The sequence below is a fragment of the Pollicipes pollicipes genome, unplaced genomic scaffold, assembly GCF_011947565.3.
Source record: "Pollicipes pollicipes isolate AB1234 unplaced genomic scaffold, Ppol_2.1 Scaffold_2555;HRSCAF=2994_pilon_pilon_pilon, whole genome shotgun sequence".
NCBI lineage: Eukaryota > Metazoa > Arthropoda > Thecostraca > Pollicipedomorpha > Pollicipedidae > Pollicipes > Pollicipes pollicipes.
Window position 1 is genome coordinate 12,089,736 of NW_023596136.1, and position 27,672 is coordinate 12,117,407.

The following is a 27,672-nucleotide window of genomic DNA, read 5'->3' on the forward strand; positions in this document are numbered from 1 at the left end:
AAAAACTTTGAAACGAAAACGGCTAGACGGTAAGTACGAGCGACAACCAACAAGCGGGCATATTGCGCGCGTGCACTGCCGTTATGCGTACGGGTGTGTACGCACGTGTGCTTTTGCGTCGGTTCGTGTACGGATGCGTGTAAGCAGGTGTGTGCGTGTATGTACGCGTGTGTGTGCGTGCGTGTGTCTGTATGTGTGTGTGTGTGTGCGGGTGTATGCCAGCCCGGCGCCGGCTGCGGAGGGCACATCCGGCGCCGGCAGCTGCGGCCGACCGGGCTACCCGCGCCGCCTCAGTCGCTGGCACAGCGCCTGCTCGACACGCACGTGTGTACCGGCCGGCTGACCGGGCGCCGCCGCCGGCCACCATGAGGCTCTCCGGCTCGCTCAGGTCAGTACCGCCGCCGGTGACCTCGCTTACCGGGCTGGGGGCCGCCGCAGGCGCCGGGCAGGGGCGAGGCGGGGCAGCCCGCACTGATACGCCGCTGGACCGCGCTCTGTCAGGGGCCGTGTCGATGCTAGACTGATGGTTATGCTATCATTGCCAGCCGTTTGGTGGTGTAGAGCTATGTAAGAAAAGAAAAACGAGCCCTCACTTGTCACGTGGCAGTATTTGGATGGCGGTCAGTGTTTAGGTCACGTGAATTTTTTATGCAATGCCTTATGTATACTATGCGGATCTTTGGGATTTTGGATCTTGGATCTGCAAACAAGATCTTAGATTTTGTCCATTGCTCGCTTTTAGTTTCCGACCATTCCTTGATGTTTGTTCGAGTGAGTCATTGGGTTGTCGATTATGGGGAATGTGGTCTTCGTGCTTCTAGTTGATACAAGAGCTTGGAAAATGTCACGGAAATTCAACAATTGATTTATAATATCAGGTGACATGAAAGTCTTTCGTCCATATTTGTTATGTGATGCGTGCGCATTATTTCATCCTATAACCACGTTGGTGTGTTTTGCGGCGCGAAATGAACGAGTTTATTACGAGTGCGTGAATGATGTGCCTTGTGATAGAGTAACGTTTACCTTGCAAGCGGTCACTGGAGTGGATACAAACAGGTCGTGCCAAGAATGGCTTTCGGTGATCGTGAAAACACTTTGTAGCTTGCAAAAGAACGACATCTAGCGTCACATGCTGCTACACTTAATCCACATTTGCGATGGGCTAGTGTTAGAGCCTGTAATACAATATTGCGACGAAAATGCTGGCATGCAGCAGCATTTTAAGGCAAAGTAACACCCATGTTTCATTTGAATTGAACAAATTGAGGTGAAAGTTGAATGCTGTGTGGAGATCAGCGATATCACCAACATCACCTCTTGAACAACCCTACGTTCGGGGCGAGGTCGGCGGCTCTTTCACGTCGGAAAGTTGCCCGCAGTTGAATTGCAAGTCGTTGGGTCTGCTGCCTTGTTGGAAGCGAAGTGCACCAAACATGTTCATAGTAGCATCCATGGGCCGTAGAAGTCGCGTTTAAACTCGAGAACAAGAACGTTTAAAATGAACGTCCCGATTGAATACAACTCGGCCCTAACTGACAAACGTCACATTAGCAAGGAATACCTTTAAACTCCTGGTTTTTCGGCATGGTGAGCCCACCGTAAGCTTGTGCCTTTGTCAGTTTAACCTCGCTCAGTCGTTCACTGTACAATTCGTGCACTACATTCGCTGCACCACTATAGTGGTAGTTCTGGAACAAGCCGGGGTGCTGCATTACGGGTGGTGAAAAAGTGCCTTTTCGGTCTCCGATGAATTTTGAAACCGTCTGAATCGCCACCCGGAGTCAAATCTTTCAGAAAACGTCGCAATATATCTAAATATGATAAACCACAAAAAGACGACCCAAATGCAATGCGGCATAACCACCAAATATTTTCGTTTCGGGAGTTTATTTGCAATTTAGTTCTATTTCCCGACCATCAAATACTGAATGTTGGTTGAGATTTACCTTATAGAAATATCTGATAAGGGCATACTTAACATAACCAGCCTAAATGCGTATAGTTTCCTATTCAGTATAGTTTCTATTGTAGTGTCCTATAGTTTGGAGGTGTGTGGGGGGGGGGATAAAGTGGGATTGTGCCTGCTACCCAGGGATGCAGTATAATATTTTTAGCTATAATTTTATCCATTATTTTGAATTTATCATAAGTTGGAGAGTTCATCTGCCCGAGAACTAATTTTGAGAGACTACAACCCTGTTCCGATTGCGAAAAAGTGTGCCAAATCTGGGAAGAAAACTGCTTTAAGTGCATTTCGGAGGCAGGCTCAGGCATTTTTTCTTCCTGAACCTCTCCCTCTCCCCCTTCCATCCCTCACCGCGACGTATTTTGCATAACTGCATCCCCATAGCCCTACATTTACCGATAATGTGGTTCTGGAAAGCACCTGAAACAGTATCACTTTTGTTTTCGTGACGCCATCGTAAAATCAGCTGGAAGCGTTGGCGACTTTATCCTCGCACAATCATTGCCCGTGCAGAACTTGCACTTCCTAGCATGATCCCAATTATTCAGAGCAAAACCCGTGCAATAATGGTATCAACAGATGAAAACGAATTTTTGAATACCTCTAGCACCTTCATTTAGCGTTATTGCAATATGATGACGACTTAAAGTGTTTTATCTCACGCTTGTCCATCGAGCAGTGCGCTAATTCCGAGGTGCAGCGGGAAATGTGAGAGGCCTACACCAGCGATGCTCGACCCCTTACCTTGAAGCCGCTGTTCCTCTCACTAGCAGGAAGCCCTCGATGAATGCTTTACATGTGTCGCTTCAACGACATCCGTTTACCTCTGAGGCTACGGCTCAGATATCCACAAGAGACAATTCTTCTAGATCCGTAGGGCTTTTTAACGCTATTCCATTAAAAAAACTGACGGTTGGCTATGTTTGCCTGGCCAATCAGCTTCCAACAACATGAACACAACCAACAACAGCCCACAGCCTTGCATTGAACCCAACGCATTTCCAAGTGGCGAGCAATCAAGCCCATCTGTCTCAAATGGCACGACGCTTAAAAACGCAGCGTAGCAAACCAATCACGTTCGTCGCGAGGTGCTGTCGCCAGCCGCGATTCTTACGACTAGCAATAAGCCTAGTTATTTAGTATTTTATACTGTTTAGCATGTGAAGTAAATCTTGGCTGCAAAAATCTGTGGAAAGCACTGATCTGAGGGACAGTGGAAGAACACCGTGCCACCACTGATCTGTGGTATCAGCACTAGCACAGCATATAGTTTGTAGTATGTTTCTGTCACCTGCTAAGAACTATCCTGATTAAAGCTGCTATGTTTGGCTACATCTTATGCCTCAACTTGCTTACACAGCAAAACGTCAGACGAATGCTAGGCTTTGAGTTTTGTCGAGGTGGGCTAATTTGTTGTAATGTGGTCTTGCCTGTTGAAACTTGTTTTCAGTTTCGGAAATTTGTCATCAATTGGTTTGCGAATGTGCCAGTTTTTGTTACCGAGCATACCCGGTAAATCAGAAGCTTTTCTCACCCCTGCTGCATTAGGTGGCATTTCAGCTGATGATGTCAAACAGTGAAATACTGTGCACACCACTTGCCTCCATGCACTGTTTCTTATTCACGCAGCGCATTAATACTTCCATCCGTATATGATGTCACGCAATCTTGCACGACTGATTTCTGTATATCAATCGATAAGGCGATATCATCGCAGCGTTGTCAGTCGCAAAAGATAGGGCTATCTTTCTGTCTGACATTCGACGAAGAACTAGAATATGCACGGAAACAAGCATCAAGTATTCATGTCCACGTTCTTAAAGGGATTAATCCGAGCGAAAATCATGTTAGAGTGATGTAGAAGTAAGTTGTTCATTCGCATTTGTAATTTGTAGTGAATTTGCAAAGAACATTCTTCACATAGATAAGACAATAGGAGTAACCTTATTCCCCGAGAAAAAAGACCGGAAGAATGAAGATATAGATGGGCTGATATTTTGGCTGCATGCTTATCTCTGAAACTGCATGCTTGTCTCATAAACCATTAGGTGCCATTCCAGAGAGTTCTCATTGAGCGCTGTAATAACTAAAGGGGTGTTGGCTTGGGCAGGGCCGTATGTGTGGGGGACTGCCATGTTGTTGTGTTGTCACTGCATCTTTGTTCTGATTTAGCAGTCCTTCTAGTCTAGTATAGTCCATCTGGAAATACTACCAGGTGACACTCCAATCCCACTAGGCCCACAAGTTGGATCCAAAACTTTTACGAAATGGTTTTGCTGTCCAGAGAAAACTTTTTGGAAAACGAAAGGCGATTTATAAATCATACCATTGCGCTGGATATTCTGTATCTAAACAGCCCCTCCCTCAAACAAGTTTTTATATGCTTAATCAGCCTGACTTTCCGAAAAGAGAAACTCGAGAGGAGCATGAGAAGCAGCTGTCTGTGGCACTCGCCCACCACGTCCTCAGCAAAGGCACATTACTGGTTAAATGGTCATGCTCATGACATAACTATGTGTCCGGTACACTGTAAGTCAGGGAGCCAACAGCTTATGCAGGCATCTCGGAATATGTGAGAGAATTTCTATCCTAAAGCCCATAAAATCAAACATCAATACAAAATTCTCCAATACTGCAAAAATACCATCAAATGCCAACATCATCATTTAATTTTGGTATTCCTCGAATGTCGTAACGTGTCACCAGCTATTTTAGGCCAATAAAGCTATCGATGACACTGCTTTTTGTTCTCTCAAATTATACCTTTGGTTTATAGGGATATTTTGGTAGGGATTCGTCTCGTTAAACAAATTACTCACTTCAGTAGCAATTAAATCTCACAGTGGCATAGACACACACCAACAGTGTGCACTGCGGGGTGGAGGGGCTGCCTCCTTAGGTACAGTTGTGAATCCTACCCTTGCCCCTGGTGTGGTGAATCGGTCCTAGTCAACTTCATTCGCATGTTCATTGAAATATCAAGGCTCGCATGTAGGCTCATTAAAACGCTGCGCCGTAACCTCAGAACTTTCCTGAATGCCTGTTTAATCTAAAGCTCCTTTAAAGGTATCACTGTCGGGTATTTTGCTACTTTCGGATATCTTAGCGATGACCGTTATGGAGGCGTGCCCGGAAAATATGGCTCACAGTCAATCGCGCATAAGCCTCGCCAAAAATAGCCTTTCGGCGTTCGCCAGACGACTCCGCTGCTGCCACACCTCTTCCGCACGTAGACGTAAGGCCATAACATCCTGGAGTGGCGATTTGCTCAACACTTGATATGTTTGGTTTGACACGTGTGAATTGGCCGTCCCGCTGGTGCGGTAGTTCTTGCGCCTGCCGGGGGGCGGCGCCACCGGCTAACACTGAGTGGGACGTACGATGTTTTAGCTCCATTCTTTCCATTCAAAGCCATAGGCGAACAACTTTTTTGTAGCTTTCAGGATCGCTGGAGTCACACTCCCCTCCCAGTGGCTGCCAGTGTGTTCTTGTCTCTTCTTCACAGGGAGCGGCGGACGCGATTGTACATGTGTCCGTGCACATGAGTTCGAAGGGACAACATGAACTCCACATTTTCCAGCCTGGGCTCAAGGATTCCTCTAGGAGGAAATGTTGTGGTTTATAAATATATTTATTTAACTTTCCCTCTGAATTCAGACAAATGTGGGCAGCGTTAATGAGCTGCGGGACTGAATCTGAGCATGGTCAAAGATGACGCGACGGCCAGCATTCTTACACACGTGATCTTCGGGTTGGCTTCAGCCTGTTCAGAATGATGGCTTGATGACAGGGTTTTATTTCCACTTTACCAGGAACGCAAATGCGGTCGCAGCGTCCTCAGTACCTCGCGGCCTGATGAACATCACTTTCACAACCCAAGCATAAGCGTCTTCGAGTAAGCAAGTGACGAGGCATTCCTGAAAATTCACCAAACATTTATATCGGACCGCATCCGGCCGCGCCATTTGATGATTTACAGGCAGCCGCTGGCGCACGTGGGTGTGAACAGCGGGCCGAGGCTGGGGAACGTGGTATGTCGTTATGTGATTCATCTTTGGAGTCATTCTCTGCTGTATATACATCAAGCTACATGGACGTATCTTTGTGACCTAAGGCAAAACTAAGCCAAGGTATGTGTGTATTGATGACCAGGAGACGGGCAAGCAGCCAGCGCAGGCGTGTATTTGGGACGCGTTCGGCCGTCGTATAATCTCGAAAACTTATCTGGAATATTGGAAAATTTCTGGACTGGCGTTGGGCACTGCGAACACAGAAAATTATCCCAGATTATTTTGCATCCTGGGGAGATCCCCGGAAAATTTTCAGAGCATGGTCAAGACGAACATTTTTTCCTCGCTATGTATAGCTATGATCGTTCGCTGTGCATGACACATGTGAGACGAATTTGCGAAATACTTTCTGGACCTGCCGAACATAGGTGGAGAATCTTCGTGGATAATTATCAAAGAGACAATCTTTCGTTGAGTAATTTCCCCGCGACAGAACGCGCCCTTACAAATCGGGGAAGATGCATGATCAGCATGATCAGCATGATCAGCATGCATGATCAGCATGATCAAAGAGAAGAAACCAATCAAATTTAAAAGGGGCACCAACTCTCACAGGGCGCCATCACATGGAGGAATGCCCTCTCGTTTTTTTTTTTAAATCAGGCGGCAAAAGATAATCCTATGCACCTACTGTTTTAATAGATGGTCACTAAATGTAGATGTTTGCGCTCATTTATCCGGATACATCGAATTAGTCCAATAACGAGTAGCGTCCACGCAAAAAAACTGAACTTTCTTTAAAGTTTTTAAGGTGTAGGGTCCTATGCCATCTTCTATAGCCATTTCGCACAAAACTTCGTCCAAAAATACAAGATCCTAGGAGCACCTGCCTGAAGTAATAGCTTAAAGTCCAGTGCGAAACTGGTGCTTGGCGTATATGTCTTGTTCATTATGCCTTTCAAGGGCCAGGGCTGCTAAGCGTCTCAAAGGGATGAGGTGACGTGGCAAGTGTAGGCGACGCCACGTTGAACTGATCGTTCAGCGAATGTCCATCGATGTGGCGGCGACACCAAATATCGCGATCTTCGCAATGTCTTGTCGCGGACGGTCCAGCACCCTATCCGACCAGCTCCTTGTCGTAAATGTGTCCATGCTGTGTTTGTTTTCACATGCACTGGCTTTCCAGACCATGCCTTCCCAGACTGACACCAACCTGTAGTGATCAGTGTGCGGTGAGCATTGGGTTATGCCAGCTCTTTGCACGGAGACAATACATGGAGCAGCTCTGGTCGATTTCTTGCATTCAGAGGTGAATAATGTTCCTTGTGGTCAATTAATGACCAATGAATTGGTTCACTGCTGTGTATGGAACAGTAGCAATTATCACTCAACGTTGACTCGGAAAAATGCCTGGAACTAGCAGCTGTTTGTATTACATTCCGCACAAAGCTATGTCTCAAGCTGTCGCACAAAGCTATGTGCCAAGGTTCACCTTTTTCAGTGGATTATGTGGGTTGTGCCAGACAGGTGGTGTCTTGGTCAAAGAGTTGGCATCTTACGAAGTACAAAGCTGTCTGTGTCCGGCCCATATAATGTAAAACAAGAGTAAGAAAGTTGACTTTTGCCTCTGTGCTTCTGCCTCCTGGCTCCCAGAACCTCCTTACCCAGCTCCCGCTTGCGGAACATCTGCTCCCGCATCCCGGCTCCGCAAGCCCGGCTCCCAGCTTCCAACCTCCCTGAACCCTGGCTCCCGGCCCCAAGCTTCCCGGCTCTCACCTCCAAGCTACTGACTCTCAGCTCCCAGCTCCTGGATCATAACTCCCAGCTCCCAGCTCCCAGCTCTCGGCTCCCGGTTCCCAGCTCCCTGCTTCCGGCTCACGGATACCGGCTCCCAGCTCCCTGCTCCCGGAACCCTGGCTCCCTTCTCCCGGAACCCGGGCGACGGGCGCGGGCTGGGCGCCGGCCGGCAGCAGGAAGAGAGGCCGGCGCCGGCGGGCCACATCTGGACGGCGTCCTGTGCAGTCCCGCCGCCCCACACGCCAGACCGGACGGAGATAACGGTGACGGCCGCATCCGACTCGGCGCCACCGCGCGCCGATCAGACTTTCAGCATCGGGACGTTCAGAGCCGAGCAACGCGGCAGCGAGGCGTTCAGGGCGCAGGATCGGAGCTTCCAGAACCAAGGGGCACAGGATCAAGGCACTCAGGACCGAGGGCGCAGGATCGAGACATTCAGGACCGAGGAACGCAGTATCGGGACGGTCATGGCCTGGGGAGCCAGGACCCAGGCGCTGAAGACCAAGGGGTCGCAAGATTGGGACGCTCGGGGCCGAGATGCCTTGGGACAGAGATGTTTAGAGCCGAGGGACGCAGGATCGAGACGCTGAAGCCAGGAAGGGGAGTGTCGCGACTCACGGACGAAGGACGCCCGCGAACAGGCCGTGAAATCAGTGAGAGACACGCTCAGGACAATCGTGTAATGCGAATGTTTACGCTGAGGTTCCGCCGTTCTGACGCGGACACTCTGCGAAAGCCGGGAGGTCGGTCTCTTTGACGGTCGCCAGATGTTGTCCGGCCTCTGTCGTGGCTAAACTGGCGGTTACTTCACTGGAGGACATAGTGGCTCGATGTCCCCCCCCCCCCACCCTACTCTCCCTCCCTCTCTTCCAAAGACGCGCTCTTCAGGGCCTGCGAGCAGTACCGAGTAGTCTCACCGGAAATAGCTCGGGCGGCACGTGGTCCCTCTCGTACGCACATGCCCGACAGTATTAATAACAGCCGGCGAGGCGCGCCTCTGTCCGACCAGGCACGCGCAGTGTGAGCTATTAACCCGACACGCGCCGGCGGGAGTCAGGTCAGGGGTCAGGCGGGGAACAGACTGCACATCCGAGATTGCAATCGACGGTTGCAGGGAACATCAAAGACGCACCTCAGCGCCGTTCGGGTGTGAAGGTTGGGCGATGCGTAGCCTGGCTGATTTCGACCAGCGCCGGCACACATCTCGCGAAAAGGTGCCGTTTGGGTCCATGGTGCCTTGAGGCCGCGGGGGACGCTGTTCGGGGCAGCATCTGTAGAATTTCACTTCGTCACGTGTGTTCACAGTTCAGTATCAAAGATGCTTCTCATCATATCACCCTAAACGAGTGTGCTGTGTTCACGGCCAGCCCACACACCCGGATGTCATGACCGAGGGGGGTGACGTTGACTCTACCCGGTGTTCGGGTCATGCAGTGCCGCTTCCTCCGTCCGAGTTTGCTCACTGCGGCTGCAGCTGTCAGCCGTCTGAACGCATTCGACGGAGTCATGCCGCGCTAGATTTGGCCCTAACCGGAAATGGGGAAGTGCTCGTGCACTAAAAAAGGCCCCACCGCCCCGGCTCGGCAGCAGTTTTTGCTGCCTTTGAGCGAACTTGGTCGTGCGGCTTCAGCAATGCTGAACGCATATCCCCATGATTCGAGGGCCTCAGTAATCGTAAGAGCTCTCACCCACACAGGTCCACTTCAGACCTGGCCCACTTGTCACCTGCTCGTGGTGACCACTTCCTTGTAGCGGCCAGCGCCTCGTGAATCCCTTCTGAGTACGTGCCGGGGTGCAGACGGCGGCGTCGGGCGAGCTACACGCGCGGGCCCACCGCGCCGGCGGGGTAACAGAGAGGGAGAAGGGACTGCCGAGCCGGCCGACGGGGGTCGGATTACCCCGGCGGCCTGGCGGCGGTGGCGGCCGCCAGCGGGCCAGGCCCGACATTCGATCCCCTGGGAACGATGCGGCGCCCACCCGGCGGCGGCCACCGCCGGCCACAGCGCCCTCCGAGGGCACAACACCGGCCCGGGACTGTCTCCGACCTCAGCAGCGTCGGGCACAGCGGTCTCCGAGGACACAACACCGGCCCGGGACTGTCTCCGACCTCAGCAGCGTCGGCCAGAGCGCCCTCCGAGGGCACAACACCGGCCCGGGACAGTCTCCGACCCTCAGCAGCGTCGGGCACAGCATAGCGCCGAGTGGCATAACACCGCCGCGGTACCCTCAGTTCCCGACCGCTCCAGCGCCACCGCTGGTCAAGTGCGACAGGTACCCTTCTGAGCATAGCCCTGGAGTACTGCTCTCACTGTCAGTGAGCTAGATGGCTGGCAGCAGTTTTTCAGAACGGTTTTATAAAACCTCGGTCGCTACCGTCAGCAATTCTGTCACCTATGTGATGCACCAAATCATTACCGCGTGATGGTTGGTTCATTTTTCATCATTACCGGAGCACGAAGAACATCTGATGACGAGCAAGCTTTCGAACATCCATTTACGTTCTTTCTTATAGGAAAACGCTTGCTGTCAGACCGCGTCTAATACCAGCTGGGTGCAAACGCCGCATGCTGTCCAGCTGGTAGCAAAGACGAGCGCTTACGACCACAATGGTCGCCGTTACTCATCAGCCACCACTTCGCAGCGCGGTCGCTGCAGCACAAAGTATGCGGAAGCCACGCCGGCGCACTTTGGCTCTGTGCGGTGGGTGTGAGGGTGCAAGCTTTGCTCTTGGCACGAACCCGCTCCGGTTTCGCGCCAACACCGGTGTCGGGTGGCCGCCGAAGCCCAGCAGTCTTGTACTCCGTAAGTAGGCGGTAGATCGGAAACGCAGTCGAAATGGAGAATTTTCAAAGTCGGGTTGCATTAGGCTGTGTTAATCTGCGATTCCGAAGCGCGCTGCCAAGATGCGATATGTTATTCTGCTGAACGTGGCTGCCAGCCGAGATGAGCTGTCAGAGTTTGTGCACCCCTGCCGGCGTGCCTGGTTTCCGCGGGCCTTTCCCGTGCTCTGGGTGTCGCCACGGGCCGGGGGCGCCGGGATGACAACATAACGTGACTTCGCAGTGGCAGCGGCAGCAGCACAATGCGCCATTCAGCGGGCAGCGGGTTCCGCTGCCACCGCCAGGCTCTTCCAATTTCCGGATTGGACGCTGGCTTGCAGGTGCCTCATCAGGCTCCGAGAAGCTTGTGTAAGAGAGCTGCGGAGAAAAAGAAAAGGACTGGCATGTGTCGGGCTGAGCATAAGTTACATGGCATATGAAGCCCAAATGCTTCCCGTCTACTGAAGTGCTCATGCTAGTTGGCGAAAACACACTTCAAACAAAATTCAATACATCACACACCCCTTTCGTGCTAACACTAAGGAACGATGAAAAGGCAGCTGCCCCATGAAGCCTCGCTGACTCAACACGTAGGCTGTGGGAATTTCACCTTCGCTCATTGCAGGGGGTTGACTGGCACTTGCAACATTCAGTGTCACCACTTTCGGACTTCCATTGCCTGTCCTGATAGATCGAGGACAGAATACAAATTGCATTGATATCACTGTTATCGCTCATTTTGTATGTAGGTTGGCTCGGGATAACCCTTATAGACTGACTTGCCCGAAAGAAGGCTTGGTGTTTTCACGCGATTAGTTTTTGGTGGTCCTTTAACCCGCGGCGGTCTGGTGGCTACAGATAACCCGACACCACTCTGAGTTTCTGAAATAACCTCCAAACTGCGCGAGGCAAGCTCACAAAACTGGCGGTCCCTGACCATTAATGAAGTCGATGCCTCCTTAGAGACTTTTGTTTTTCAGTGATCGATCAGGTCAACGGGTTACTCGTCGATTTTTTGCCTTTGCATGGAGTACACGCAGCTTCCTCTCTCGTACTGCATCGCTTTGGTGTAATTCGTAAAATGTTGGTTTTGTTTGCCATCCGGGACCAGGCGTGCATATGGGGTTACACCAGGTCACCGTCGAATGACAAATGACTCGACATAACTGACACATTTTCAGACCGCCTGCGACCGTGTGCTTTAAAAACTGGATCAACAGACAAAACTGTTTGGTGAATGACCGGGCATTGGACTGACCTGATATTTATCTTGACTATTTAGCACCATGATATGATTTGAAACATAGTTATTTGGTTGTTTCATCTTCTACCGACTTGAAGCCACCACGCTGGCTCGCGGGCCTGAACGTCGCTCCAAGAGTTTGATGACCTTTTAAGCATTTCGCCTGCCTGTGATGACGTGTGATTACACATTATCATTCGCGTGAAATATGTGACCTTGCCGATTACTGGGTAAAATGCACCAAAGCTATCGATGGGCGCCCAAACGTTTCCCGATCCGACGATTATACACTGAGATGTTTTGGAGATGTTTGGGAGTAAGCTGAGTTTTTTATTTTAATTGGTTTCGGAAAGTAGTAGCTTTGGCCATTTTCCCGTCAATTAAGGACGAACGTATAAACCGAACTGTGTTGGTATTGCCCAGGTTTTGGGAGAAGACACATTCATCTCCTCCATGCAGTCGGTTTCGCGTATCCATCCGCTCTGGTTGCCAAGGTCCGACATCAATGCCCAGAAGCGTCCCAGAATGGGCCGATCCATGGTTCTCTCACAAGGGGCGTGAACGGATGCTCACATAGACTCACACTCTTATCGATATGATTCCGCCCGAATGCATTGGCCTCGTGTACATGCGGCACCGGGTCCATGAGACCTAACTGAGTCTCCAGTTGTGTTCTTCTGTTGCTTTTTCAGTTACGTTTTCCGTTTTCCATATTAGTTATAGATGAACACTATTCCTTTTCTAAGAGCTTGCGAGGGAATAGTACAAGTTTATACAGAACAAATTTTAATAAATCGAGTTTGTTGCTAACAACTACTTGAAGCTGTGATCATTCGCCACGAATATGGTAGCTTCCAGAAAACGACGGCGGGTGATGACGGGACCGGGCACTCAAGATGGAATGTTTTCATGGCTAACATGAGATTCGTTCAATCTGCAGTATGGCTCGCAAGTGAGACGAGTCGGGCGGTGAAGTGTTGAACTAGCAATTCCCTGAGTAATAACTAGAGTAGCAACTCCCTGAGGAGCATTCAAGGTGCAGTTTCTCTAGTTGGCTTAACATTACTTTGTTTGGAAATGGCATTGAACGTAAATGCTTATCTTTAATGCCTGCCATTAATGGGTGTCATTTATCATCTTCGATTCTTGGAAACCATCACGAAGGAAGAACTACATCGGACCAGGCAACTGCACTAACCACAAAAAGGCCAGCATGCCTGCCGTGCAGTCTTTGCATTCCTTTACTTTCACAATGCCCACCCATATTCTTAACAAGCATAGACATCACATAATTCCCCTCAACCAGTGCAAAATGTGCAGAGCCATGATTGTATTGTCTGATTTTATTGTATTGCTATCATAATTGTATTGTAGTGCTGAAATCGAGACGCGAAAAATTGATTTGCTATAGAAGACCTTCACCTGTCGTTTGTTTGCATTAGTATCGTCAAAATGTTAGAGGAATGTTTCACATCAGTTACGTTACGTTTGTGCCTGATAATTATGGTTCTATGCGATGCCATCACGTGAAAGGTAAAGGCATTTATAGTTGTACGACCCCACATAACTAAACACTAGTTTACTTCTACCGTTGAGCGTCGCAAAACATGCAGGGTTAAAAAATACTACCTCTGAAGTGAACCTGCTGGGCATAATCTTGATTCAGCTCACTGATATGCGTACTCATTTTGGAGACCTGGGCTTTTATCATCAACAACAGCTCTAGCCACATACCGCACCATTAATTCAATTTTGGTCGCCCTGACTTCCCATGCCGCCTACTACCACCAGGTGTTACTTTGCACGACAAAGCCCACTAGTGTAATGATTCGACGCTCCTTCATCGGTTATCCCGATGTTTCAATGGTTTGTATTACTTTGGGGAGAACAATGCCGCATGCTATACAATGAAATTATAATACATAACGCGTACAGAGTTCAAGTTTAAAGCCAGTGAAGCATGTCTTTCGGGAGCGTACCTGCCATCAAAAATGCCGGTCGTATTGTTTAAGTCATGAACGAAACTCATATTTACATTCTAATCCCCGGCCAGAGGAAAAAGGAGGGTACGTGTTAGCTGTCAGCCAGCAATACACGCGCTAAACATTTCCGAACGGACCCAGTGGTTGGCGTTCTCTCCGTATGGTTGTCCCCCTGTCCGCCCCCAAACGTACGCGCGCCAGACGTCACAGCGCCGGTGCGACAGGGCCGCGTCCAAGGTCGTCGCTCCCGCCCTCAGACCTTCCAGGATTTATTTGTCCCAGCACGGTCCGTTTCGGCCCCGTCGGTCGCATCTGGAAGCCATGGCTGCGGGCCCCGCCGGCCGTACCCCTCGGTGCGCCCCGGCTCCGCCCATCCATCTTGACGCGTCGCGACCCTTCGGGCCCGGCATGCCGCTGCAGACCCGCCGCCGACGCCGGCGCCATCGCCTCGGAAACGACCGCGTATGGCCGCCGGTTCGGCGCGGCCACGCGACAGCTGAGCCGCCGGTGAGAGGTCGCGGGAGGGTCTCCACGGCAGGGCGCCACCGTCTGCTTCGCTGCCAGCCTTAGGAGGGGTTCCTTGTTCGGGCAGGAGATGAGTCAGACATCCGGTCGGTGGGTGGGTCGTCTCGTCAGAGGTACGGGGGTTGTATGAACAAGAGTACGTCGGTCGTCCGGTCAGGGTTACGGCGGTGCTGCTGTCAGGGGTACGGGGATCGTGGGATAAGGATTCGTCCGGTTCCGCAGGGATCACCTGATCAGGGATCAGGGGACATAAGATTTGTTCGGGAGAATCATGGTCAGGGATGCGTGGGTGACGAGTTCGATGGAGCGGTCGGTGGACCGGGAGCGGGTACGGTGTCCTGCCAGTGCTTATGTCTTTTGTAAACGGGGCTCGCCCTCCATGCGGCTCGAGGGCTCAACAAAGCTGAGCCGCCGTGCAAACACGCCCGCCACTCCCACCGGGCGACGACGGACGCCGGCGGGGCGGGCAGTCACCCCGTCCGACACACACGGCGGCTTGACAGGACACCCTCTCTGCACACGTGCTGCGTCACGCGGCCGCCGCCCGCCGCCGCACCGTCTGACTCGCGCTTATTGAAAGGGTGTGCGGAGACGGCGGCAGCAGCAGTCGGCCGTCTGCGGAGCCACACGTGCACCAGACCACCCCATCCCTGTTACCGGGAAGTGATGACGGAGGGGATTCTGCGCGGTCTGGCCGCCACTGGACGATGTCATCGAGAGGGCAGAGTGTTCCGGTCGACCCGCCGCGCTCTGTCGTCTCGCTGTGGCATCATTCTGAGTCGCTGTCGTGGCCTGACCCCACAAGCCGCCCGTCTAAACATCTTGTAACCCGTCCAAGACGCCCGCCGCTAAGTTGAGCCTTTGAAGTGACGGGGACGCACAGATTGTCTGGTGGTCAGCGATGGACAGCGACATCATCGTCGGCGTTTGAAGGTGCCGGAACCCTGCCAAGAGCGCTGCCCGACCCCCCAGCAGGCACTGATCGCACTGACCCCACTTCCGTCAAACGGCCGTTTCATCAGATTTGCTCGCTGATGAAGGAGAGCCGTCTGCCGCGCACAGACGGGCTGTCTGGCTGACCAGGCGTCGCTCAGGCTCCCCTCGGAAACACAGCACACCGCCGACGCGTCCGGCCTTCTGAGAGGTGTCCAATACGTCAGAGCGTCTCGCGGCGGCCCGGTAGCTGGAGCGGACGCATCGAGAGCACGGCCTCTCTTAAGCGCTACGATGCAAGACGGGGTCTGTCGTCCATCCACTGGGAAAGCGGACGTGCCAGGACGGCCGTCAGTAAAGAGAAACAACCTTTCCGCAGAATCCACAAGAGGCAACTCGCTGGCCGCCGGGGCTTTGGCAGCGACCTGCTCTCGAACGCACCCGAACGGCAGCTGATGACCTCATCAGACAGTTCTGACAGTGTCTGAACGTGTAACTGGCTGTGCAGGTTTGTTGGGCACGCGACTGTCTGAGATTGTCGGTGACATTAAAATGCCTCGCACGTCTCTGCGACAGCGGAACTGCAGCCGAATGTACCACGCGTCGCGACGGTCCCGCTCCGTGGCCTCCCTAACCGATGACTTGTTGTGCTGTGCGTCTTGAGCTGTTATCTGGGACGGCCGCACTCCCCGCCGGATTCCGGAGATGCTGAGGAAGTCTGCTACAAAACAACCAGTGTGTGTATAGCAGGCGCTTCGCGCGCCCTGCTAGCGAAGCGCCCACATTTGAAGCGCGACATTTCGTCACTGAGTTGGAGAGTTTGATAGAAGGAACGAGGAGTTCGCGAAAGCAAAACGCTAAGCGGCTGAACGATTCTTCCAGTCTTTCATCTCCTTGCCGGCAGTCTCTGCAGTGTCTTCAACGTTACACAGCGGCGGAATTTGAAACGCCCATGGCGTGATTTGTTAAAAAGACGTTTGGGCATTTCGTACTCGATATCCGGAACTAGGTCTGGTTATGGTTTGGAAAGATTGCGCTGCTATTCATACTTGGTGCAGCTTTTGCCGGTGAAATTGATCTGCTCGCGAGCGATGCTGGCCCAAATGCAGGTCCTGTTTGCAGTGGCATAGACCGGCTTTAGCCCGGCCGGCCTAGTTTCCAGATAGAGAAGGCTTTGGGTTTCCCTTGTTAGCTGTGCCTTTTTTCGCATGTTCACCATTGGCGTCAAGGAACTGCATGACTTGAGAAACAGTTGAGTCTCGTGGCTTAATGCGCATACATGTGTCAAGTCTCCAACGCGCCTGAAGGCAGACTGTGCTGGAAATAAAGTGCCTTTAATTCGGTGTTGCTTTACATTTTGCACCACTGTTGACGATCTTACTACGATCTACGGCCCTTCAACTACCACTATTATTCTGATATTCCACTATGCCACATATTTATGTAAAGACTTAGATTAACCCTGTTACAGAAGCCACCGGCTCCCTAGTCATTTACAGATTATGATTGATTAGCAGCTCAGCTCAGAGACTCATGCGGAGCTGACTTTCCCGAATGTAAACATCCTAATGACGCCACCCACGGACCGATCCACCGTCGTACGTGCCCTTGGACTTCTATCTCAGTACGAATGCCCGCCCACCACCATTACATAAGTCGCGTCGTCCAATTCAACCTGTAGTCCGTTTTTGGCGAAGCGGCGGCGGTTTTCCATGAGCTGCCATTCGCGGACGCTTCCGCCGTGAACTGGGCCACTTCTGCCGGAAGCGAACACGCCTATCGGTCCGAACTTCCGCGGCGCCGGCCGTCGGCGGGGCGGCGGGCCGACAGCGCGCACGTGCCGCCACGAGGCATCCGGTTTCCGTTGTCACGCTGCGGCGCGGCGCGCGGCCGGGCGGGCAGCTGCGGCGACGCGGCGAGGTCGGCCCCGCGCCTAGAGGCGCTTTGAGCTGTCGGAGGGCTGCTCCCGGGCAGGCGGGAGCTCGGAGACCGCGGGCGCGTTGGACCACGAACTGGCCAAGAGCCTGCCCTCGGGCAGACCGGAGCTCGAATACCGCCGGCGCGTCGGGCCACGCGCTGGCCAAGAGCCTGCGCTCGGACGGGCGGGAGCTCGGAGACCGCCGGCGCGTCGGGCCACGAGCTGGCCAAGAGCCTGCCCTCGGACGGGCGGGAGCTCGGAGACCGCCGGCGGGTTGGGCCACGAGCTGGCCAAGAGCCCCTGCCCTCGGATGGGCGGGAGCTCAGAGACCGCCGGCGGGTCGGGCCACGCGCTGGCCAAGAGCCTGCCTCGGTCGGGCGGGAGCTCGGAGACCGCCGGCGCGTCGGGCCACGAGCTGGCCAAGAGCATGCCCTCGACGGGCGGGAGCTCGGAGACCGCCGGCGGGTTGGGCCACGAGCTGGCCAAGAGCCTGCCCTCGGACGGGCAGGAGCTCGGAGACCGCCGGCGGGTTGGGCCACGACCACTCTTGAGCGCGACGGCTTCGGAAGCCCAGCACGAGTACTCATACTAAACAGCGAAACAGCGTATGATGTAGACAATGACTCTCACACAGAGACGTAGTGTCTGATGCCCATTGAAATACAGTTCCGATTAAAAAATATTGTTGCAATGCATGACAAACAGTTTTCAGGGCAACGGCTACAAAGCTTTCTGATTCAGTTACGATGAATGAACCGCATTCTGGTCTAAATGCTTACGCACAAGTATCCCAAATAAATTGGAAGGCATCGTGAGATACATAGCTATGAAGGTTTTCTGTAAGACGCGAACATCTCGCCTGATCCGCATTTTACAAAGGTGCTCACATTCTGATGATGTGTCAGAGCCGTTCACGAAGTTCGGCAAGCCTCTTCGCGACACTGATGACTTGAACATAACATCTCTTGTTCTGAGGAGATATAAATATATGTTGAGGCTCATGCGGTGTATATAAAGGACTATGACAAACTTCTGTTCCTGGTAGTCGTTTTTGGGTAGAAATAGTTATTTGCGATTTTAGTGCTCAGTGGAATGTCGCGTTCCGGCTGCGCATTAATGCTATCTGAACAGCAGCGTTGCCCGTGGAAGCTATATCTGCACGGTCCTCTGGGGGCTCGGATGACGGGACGTAACGCTGCTAGACGGCACGTGACGCTGCCAGACGGCGCGGCGTGGGCGGCCTGGCTGTAATGGAGACGTGGCCGACCCGGGCCTCAGCTGATAAGCCGTGTCCAGCTGTGGACGGATTTCCGTCATTCTGGTGTGCGATTCGGCTTAGCGCTGTCTGCTTTGAAACATGACTGGTCGTCAACATTCGCAGGGCATGACCAGTCTGCGGGGCGTTACGCGTCAGCTGGCTGCTGCATACCGGCGACGAGAAATGGCCGAGGGCTGTGTCGTGCCGATTCATAGCAAAACAAAAGTGCGCGCCGTATCTTCCCCATCTCCGGTCTCATAATCTGGACACGTCATGAGCACGCTTAAACAGATCTCCACTGGAAGCGACGGATGAATCACATTCCTTCCTTTTGGTTTTTCCATAAACTCGTGTGCCTGCTAATGCCATGGATGCTGCAAACCTATCATGCACGTTGTAAAGCCAGCACTGTCCTTGACTTAGACTTGTAAGTCATTCAAGCCATTTGCTGACATGTTGCCTGGGCAGATCTAGATCGCGGATCTAAGTCACTGATCGTATCAGACCGCATACACACCAGGCCAGGGTCTAAGTTGTCTGGATAAGAGCTCTTCCGGCCAGTCATGCATATTTCCAAGCTATGGGCAATGAGCTAGAGTGGATGGCGGTGGGCGGACCTTAGAGCACCTGGAGATACATCCCACGAGGCTTAGACCACGCGAGGACCTCCATGCAGTGTTTGTGCGCGGTGGTCGGGCGGTGCCCCATCAGGTGACGCTTGGGCTCATTTACAGCTCATGCATGCAGCCTGCCGCGCATAAACGAGGTGTCGCGATGGTGCAGGATGAAGCAGGAATAAGGAATTATTGGCGAACGCACGCCAGATCACGAGCGAGTTTCAGTGGCTGTTGTCTTCAGTTCCTCACTTGCGGAAGTCCGACGGTGCTGCCACAGTTCGGCAGCGCCCGTCTACCCGCCTAGCCTGGACTTCAGCCGGCCATGGAGGTGATCCAGGCCAGTCGTCTCACATTGCGTAGCCGGTTGCGACCTCCACCTCACCTGTGCTGCCGCCCCATGTCGGGCTGAGGCGTCGGTCTGGCCTCGTGGCGGCTGCGCCAGCAGAGCCTCTGGCGGCTACCATCTCAAGCGCACCTTTGTCTGGTGTGCCAGGCAGATGGCGCTGAATTGAATGCTTGAGGAGAGGTGCCTGTGTTAGAATCTGGATGGAAAAGGCACCTTTTTCCACACTGGGCATTACAAATTTTGACCTTTCACTAAACGGCATGTGTCAATGCGCCGGACATGATACGCATACGTCTGGTCAGCGTTAGGAAACGATCAGAAACTGATCGCCGTCAACGTAATGAAGACGGGAGTTAGATAAAATTAGCAGCGAGTCGGAGGTAGGTAAACAGTGACGTATAGTGACAAGCATAGGAGGCGGATGGTAAGCCAGCATTTCCGAACGGGTCGTCCTTGCACTGGTGTAGAGATTCTGGGCTAGGTGAACTGCGTGAATGCATGCATCTGGGGTCAGTTAAAGGAATTTTGACACCGTTTTGGTACTTCACAAGCATTATTAGATCAGACGCGTACGATTTGATGAATACAACCAGTTTTCTCGAAATCGCTCTGAATAGCTCAGAGTTTTTATTTGAAGTTGCCGCTCCTGCGGGAGAAATGTCATTGACCTCCATGTTCTACGCTATGAAAGTAATTCACCTGATTTCCCTGCCTTTTCAAATGTGTGTGTGCTCTCATGTTTGCAACACACTAATTTGTCAAGATGTTTGTGTAATAAATGCCTACGAAAACTTGAAACACTTCTTATACAAAGCAATAAACGAGAATGTGAAGCTAATCCCGTGAATTCAATAAAATATTATGCTTTGTCTTTACTTTCTCATCTATGGCACTTCCAACTGTGGCTCTTCTCGAAACGCACTCTGGCTTAATAGTATCACATGGTCTATAGTGACGCACTGGCTCAAACTTCAACCAATCCGTTTCTCGGTAGCTGTCTCTTGCGCCCGCTGTGCTTATCACAAGCTTTTGTATGTGCTAACATCATTTAGTGACAGCTGACGACTATCAACAGATTTTACCGTCGTCATGAGGACAGCGGTCGTGGCAACTGCAAGGAAAAAGTGTGGTACTGTTTCAAAGCGTTGACAGCGTAATTTGGTCACGAAGATGATTACAACGTATGTCTTTATTATGTTCTGATAGTGCTGTAGCGGCACTGTTAGTTGCTATTATTAGACGTAAATGATTCTGGGGTTTCACTAGAGTCGTGTTTTTAAACGTGATCAAATGGACGAACACTCTCTTTAAGACAAAAAAAAAACTGTTTCAAGTCCCAGAGATGGCATAATCATTCATACCCAGACGCTTAATGTGGGATTACCTCTGGAACTTTCATTGCGTTTAGCTTGGAAATGAAGTGGAAGCGCACTGGCCACCGGCAGCGGAGCCCATCAGAACATATAAGGCTGCCTTTGGAAGCCGGATGATAAGCGTGTGAATGAGTAGATGAACGAACGAAACCGAACGAACCGAACGGACGAACGAACGAACGAACGAACGAACGAACGCACGCACGCACGCACGCAGCACGCACGCACGCACAGCACGCACGCACGCCCGCCACCCACGAACGAACGAACGAACGGACAACTCTCTTCTTAAAGACGAACGAACGATACGATACGATAACGAACGAACGAACGAACGAAATAACGAACGAACGAACGAACGAACGAAACGAAACGAACAAACGAACGAACGAACGAACGAACGAACGAACGAACGAACGAACGAACGAATGAGACGAATGCATGAACGAGAACGCACCGCAGAACGACACGAACGAACGAACGCTACGAACGATACGAACGAACGAAGAACAACGAATGAATGAATGAATGAATGAATTAGCGCATGAATGAATGGATGGTGGTGAAAGAAAACGGAAAGAATGTATACATAGACAACATATGATTGAATGAAATGAAATGAAATGAAAAACTGAATGAAATGAATATGAAATGCGGCAAGATAAAACAAATGTATGAGCGATAGTTGAGGCGCGTTTCTTGAATGAATTCATAGGCTGAATGAAGGTGTGGCCGAATGAATGAATGACCGAATGCCTGCATGACCGAATAACCATGGAAAAGCAAATGAAAGAATGACCGAATGAATTAATGAGCTGGTTAAATGTATGGATGCGAGTGATTCTGAGAGACTTTACTGTTTAAACGTAATTAATTCAATTGCGAAACCAACATGTTCACCTTTGCAAAGCTCAGTGGGTACCTATCACTGCTGTGTGATACTGCTCCCTGTGACGGAAGCCCCTACTGTAACAAATTGCGGAAAGTATGGACTTACATACAAGCACATATTGAATAAATGCATCAGCTCCATCAACAAATCTCAAATTTTTAGATTTCGGTCAGAGGTCACTCTACACTTAAAGTGGAAAATAGATTCTTAGGAGGAGCAGACCCAACTAACACTTGACTGGGCGTGTGGATAGATTAAATCGCCTGCATAAATGAACTATTTAAATAAAGACAATTGTTTAAATGTGTGGGCGAAATAGATTGAATGGTGGGGAGGATAACTGCATGGATGAGGGCGAATAAATGAACAAGTGAATGAGTCCATGGATTGGGCAAATAATGAATGATGGTGTCCAGCATAAATAAGAATTACTGCGCACGTCAAATTGGCATGCACATTCAAATTTTTTGAATGGTTGTGTGTGTGTGCAAATGCAAAGCACCATTTGCACATAAATTTACCCTTATTCCCCCCTACATTTTTGACGAAACAGGCTTACGGCGAAGAAATACCGTCTGATTTACGGGAATATGAATGAGGTATTGCAGAATAACACTTGCATCTGTTGATGTCAATATTGCATGTGCTTTGCTGCAGGTATTTGGGATCGCGTTAGGAAGTACGAAATCTGCAACGGCGGTAATTATGCAAAGATACTGAAGGTCGCCAACGCTTCCAGCTGGTTGTACGATGACGTCACGCAACCAAAAGTGATCTTGTTTCAGAAGCTGGTAGTAGAACTATTTTATTGGTAAATGTAGGGCCGCAGGGATGCAGTTTTGCAAAACACAGGGGTGAGAAAGGGAAGGGAGGTGGTGCAGAGGGAAAGAGATGGCTGAGCATGCCTCCGAAATACACTCGGAGTAGTTTTTTACCCAGATTTGACACACCTTTACAGCTGGGCGCAGGGGTGGTGTTTCTCAAAATTAGGTTTTGGGCAGCTGAACCACCCAAACTATGAAAAATGAAAAATAAAAGACAAAATGATAAGTTAACGCAGGAAACTTATCAAGTTAACGCAGGAAACTTATCAAACTTATCACTGTTAACGCAGTGTTATTCTGCAATACCTCATTCATATTCCCGTAAATCAGACGGTATTTCTTCGCCGTAAGCCTGTTTCGTCAAAAATGTAGGGGGGGAATAAGGGTAAATTTATGTGCAAATGGTGCTTTGCATTTGCACACACACACAACCATTCAAAAAATTTGAATGTGCATTGCCAATTTGACGTGCGCAGTAATTCTTATTATGCTGGACACCATCATTCATTATTTGGCCAATCCATGGACTCATTCACTTGTTCATTTATTCGCCTCATCCATGCAGTTATCCGCCCACCCATTCATCTATTTCGCCCACACATTTAAACAATTTGTCTTTATTTAAATATTTCATTCATGCAGGCGATTTATCTATCCACACGCCCAGTCAAGTGTTAGTTGGGTCTGCTCCTCCTAAGAATCTATTTTCCACTTTAAGTGTAGAGTGACCTCTGACCGAAATCTAAAAATTTGAGATTTGTTGATGGAGCTGATGCATTTATTCAATATGTGCTTGTATGTAAGTCCATACTTTCCGCAATTTGTTACAGTATGGGCTCCGTCACAGGGAGCAGTATCACACAGCAGTGATAGGTACCCACTGAGCTTTGCAAAGGTGAACATGTTGGTTAGGGGGCACGATGCCGCCTCCCCCCTTAACTCAGGGGCGGATCTAGAGTGTGGGGGGGGGGGGGGCACCGGGCCATGGCTTCCCCTTGGGCCACGAAGAGGCTCAGTGGCTCCAGGGTAGCCCCATAGCCAACCAACCATGTGCAGTTTTTTTTAGCAAAAAAGGAAGAAACGCAACAAAATTGGACATCTCTGGATTTCCAGGCGACCAAGAACAGTTTCAAGCGAAAGTGAGGGGCCGACGAGAAATGAAAAAAGTTCTTCAATGATTGAAAAAGCTGTGGATAGTAAACTATAAGCCTCATTACACTGTCTAAGCGCCCTATGCTGTTTCTGGGGGGGGGGGGGGGGGGCTACATGCCCACTTGCAGGGTCCTTCCGATCGCTACGGAACCTTCCACGTTGCCCTTTTTCTCAGAGAGCCCTGTGCTGTTGCTGGGGTTCTTCCTGCTAGCGTGCCAGGGCACTCTTGTCAGTCAAGGGTCCTTCCACGGATTTTTTCCATTCACCAGAAAGGCTCTGTGGACTGTGGCCAGGACCCTATATCTTAACCTGCCGGAGAACTCTCAGTTGCTCAGAGGCCCTTTACGAGGGTCCCGGTTAACATACCAACACGCTCGCGATATGCTCCCGGGCCCTCTACATTGGCCTAGGGCGCTTTCCCATTCCATGTCGCTTGCTTAGGACCCTACGCTCTTGTCGGGGGCCCATCTGTTAGCCTGCTTGGGCGTACTCGGTCTTTCAGGGATCATACACACTGGGTCTTGGGTACTTCTTGTCTGAATGGGGCGGGGGGACCTACGCTCTTGTGGGGGTCTGTTTGATAACCTGCTCGAGCACACTCGATCGTTCGGGAGCCCTCTACATCGGGTTTTGGGCACGTCATATTTGAATGGGTGCCCTACGCACTCGTCGGGGACCCCCTCTGTTCACTTCCTCGACCACAATGGATTGTTCGGGAGCCCTGCACATTCGGTCTTGGTGTTTGAATTTACGGCCCTGTGCTCCTATCGGGGTCATCTGATATCTTTTTCGGGTACACTCCACCTTTCGGAACCCTCCACATTGCGTCCTGGGCACTTCCTATCTGAATGGAGGGCCCCACGCACTTGTCGGGAACCACTACACACTGTCCCACACACACTGACCCCACACATTTTGGGGCTTATTATGTTGTCTAGAGCCATTACGCTGCTGATTGCCTTGGTCCTATATGTCCATTTGCCGGGCCAGTCTGATCACTAAGGAGCTTTCCATGTTTCCCTTGATCTATTTGCATTTCTCGTGGGACCTAACGCTGCCGTTGGAACGCTATCTGCTTCCATGCCTGGGCACTCTTGGTCGTTGCAGATTGTCCTCCAAGGATTCTTCCCATCCGCCCAAAAGGCTCAGCACGCGTTTTCCGGGGCCCCATATGCCAATGTTCACTCGGTTGCTCAGGGGCCCTTCATATTAGTCTCGTTTTTTTCGGCTTGCTTGGACGATCCTGTGCTGTTGATGAGGCGCATATAAGGTAGGGCAGCAAGACACCCGATGCTCAGGTGCCCTCTGTTTTGATCGGGGGCTCTTTCCCTTTTATCTCATTTGCGGAGGACTGTTCACTCCCATCGAGGTTCTTTCTGTTGGCCTGCCCGTGCACTTTTGATCGCACAAGGGACTCACGGTCTCGCATAACTGCGTTTCCTCAGAGGGTACGGTACGGTGCTCTGGCCGGGGCCTTATATCTCAGCCCGCCGGAGCAGTTCGGTCGTTTAGGGGCCCACCACGTTCTTCTTGGTTTCCTTTTGCTTGCTCTGAGGACCCTATACTTATTGAAGGGGGCCACTTTGTTAGCCTCCTGCGGCACCCAGGATCGCTCAGGTTCCGTCCCTTTGGTCGTGGTGCCTTCGCCCTAGAGCAGCAGTCGAATATGTCCCGATGATTTTTTACGCGCAATTGGCGAACGTAATTTTACGTGCCGCCGACAACGTGTCATTTCCAGTGGCTATTGAGCGTGTGACACTTAGTATACTAGTGCATCATATTTTTAACGTATTTTGAACGCCAAGATATTTTGTACTACTTTTTAACAAAGGAAAAATTGTGCATTAGTCATCTGCCATCAGCTGACTATATCGCCCAACCGGCCAGCCGCAAATAAGCTAGGAATCAAGTCCCTGCTCGGTTTTGATGGTTGTTAGCAGTCAACTCGGGTTAACTTTGCCTGTTGCTCTGAAATACTTAGCCTCAAAATTACAGGATTTGACATAATCTGTTGAGCATGAATAAGCTCTATGAACATTCATTCGTAGTACGCCCAACTCTAGTGCTGCGCACAGCAAGATGGGTTTCCGTAATCGTCTCAAAATGTGCTAACCGGAATGCAATGACATTGTGCGACGGGGCCCCAAACTCTAGGAGCCTCAAACTCTATGGAGCCCCACAATGCTGCGTGCCCCTCGTTGACGAAATCCCGGATCCGCCCCTGCCCCAGCTGAATAGGAAGCTGCACCTTTAGGCTGGTTGTGTTAAGTATGCCTTTACCTGAATTCGATTGGTTTAGTCTCAACCATTTTTCAGTGTTTCATGGTCAGCAAATGACACTTAGGTGCAAATGAACTCACGAAACAAAAATGTTTGAAGGTTATGCTGCGTTGCATTTAATGCGCCTTTGTTCTTGTGGTTTATCGCATTAAGAGGTATGTTGCGACGGTTTGTGAAAGGTTTGACTCCAAGTGACAATTTGGACGGTTCCAAATATCGTTGATGACAGAAAAGGCACTTTTTTATCCTTGCAATCTTTGGCGGGTGTGTCGTGAGATAACGTGTGTAAAACATTGCATTCCCAACACATTGCAGTCCTGATACCTCAGTGCCTTCGTTCAGCTCGCCCGGGTTCGTCATGGACATCAGGAGCCCTGCTGTCTATGAATGATAGCTTGATTCCATGGCACATGTCTTTCTATGAACCTTTCTTTCTATTTGCGTATTCCCCATAAAACCAAGCAGAAAGCGTAAGTGCGATGCACCGAATTTTCACGCTTTTTCACATCCTCCCAGAGTGCGCAGCGAAGTTGGATCAGATGGACATGAGAGGATTCTCCTGCACAATTTGCCAGTATTTAAGTTTTGAAACTGTGAGGTATTATTTACCTTTAATAGCCCGTTCGCTGCGTCTGAAATCAGAACAGTTAATACTAGGTGTTTAGGTGGAGACTGCCCGAATTCTTGAGCTTACACACCAAGAAACAAAAGTGAAAAATGTCGTAGTGTTAAATGTAGTAATGAACAGAGCGGTATGCACTTTGAAGAAATTTCAACTTTGGAAGCACAGAATACAAAGTGTCATAGCCTTCTACAATCCCCTTTTCTCCCATCCACCTCTAATGGCCCGATTTCCACAAAACCGTAAATTGAGGCACACGTCCTGCGACGGACACATTATTCAGTCCGACTGGCGGGGGAAGGTCAGCTGACAGCTAGACAAAGACGGTAGCCTTGCACGGAGCGGTCACGCCTTACCACCGCACAGCACCTAAATACCCCTGCAGTCTTGCCTGCTGAAAGGTCAGGGGTCAGAGATAAAACCATGCGATCAATCGCATGTTTAGTGTTGTGTCGGCCTGTGTTGAGTGGCCGGTTCAGGGCACGAGCTACGGCTTAGGTTCAGCAGGGATCCTGCTTGGCGGGGTTCTGAACTAAGTGCAAACTGGGGAGATAACTGCAAGAAAAGCTTTCTTAAATACAGAAAAACCTGCAGCTAAGCTCCAGCGTCATCTGACAATGTTAGATCCATCCTATCAAATACTAACCGGGTGCATCTGCTTTCTCTGTCACAGATGGCTGCTGTTGCTGGCGATGATCTTCGCAGAGCTTCAGCAGAGCACTGTGATGGCGAGAAGGAAGGTATGCGACGACAATGGTGTATGCAGTTATTGTTATCACACGGGGAAACATAAGCAACGCATCTTTTCCTTATCTCAGCCCCGATATAAAAGGCGGCCTGCGCGGGAATTCCCTAGCGGCGGGTGTCACGTTTCGCTTCGTCCGGTAATCTTAATCATGGAACCGTCAGCACCAGCTTGCCATCAGAGTTGAGTCACCTCGGCAGCGCTGGTCGATACATCGCCAATCCCAGTCGCTCCGTCCCCGTTGTCGGTCTGGCCTTGCTTGAGTGTGGCAACGTATGCTCTGCCCGCCTGCAGCACCGGATCCGCCATAACGTGCAGCGGCGGCTGAAGCGGCAGCAGAGCAGTCAAGTGTACGCCTACTCGGCCC

At 50.9% G+C, this 27,672-nt stretch overlaps 1 long non-coding RNA gene across 1 annotated transcript; it reads left to right on the forward strand.

The window, feature by feature from the left end:
* The first annotated feature begins 306 nt into the window (after nt 1-306).
* On the forward strand, nt 307-27,671 carry LOC119104542 (uncharacterized). Its single transcript, XR_005094957.1, has 3 exons — nt 307-388; nt 27,234-27,300; nt 27,600-27,671. It is a non-coding gene; the product is annotated as an uncharacterized LOC119104542 (long non-coding RNA).
* Nucleotide 27,672: the final 1 nt, after the last annotated feature.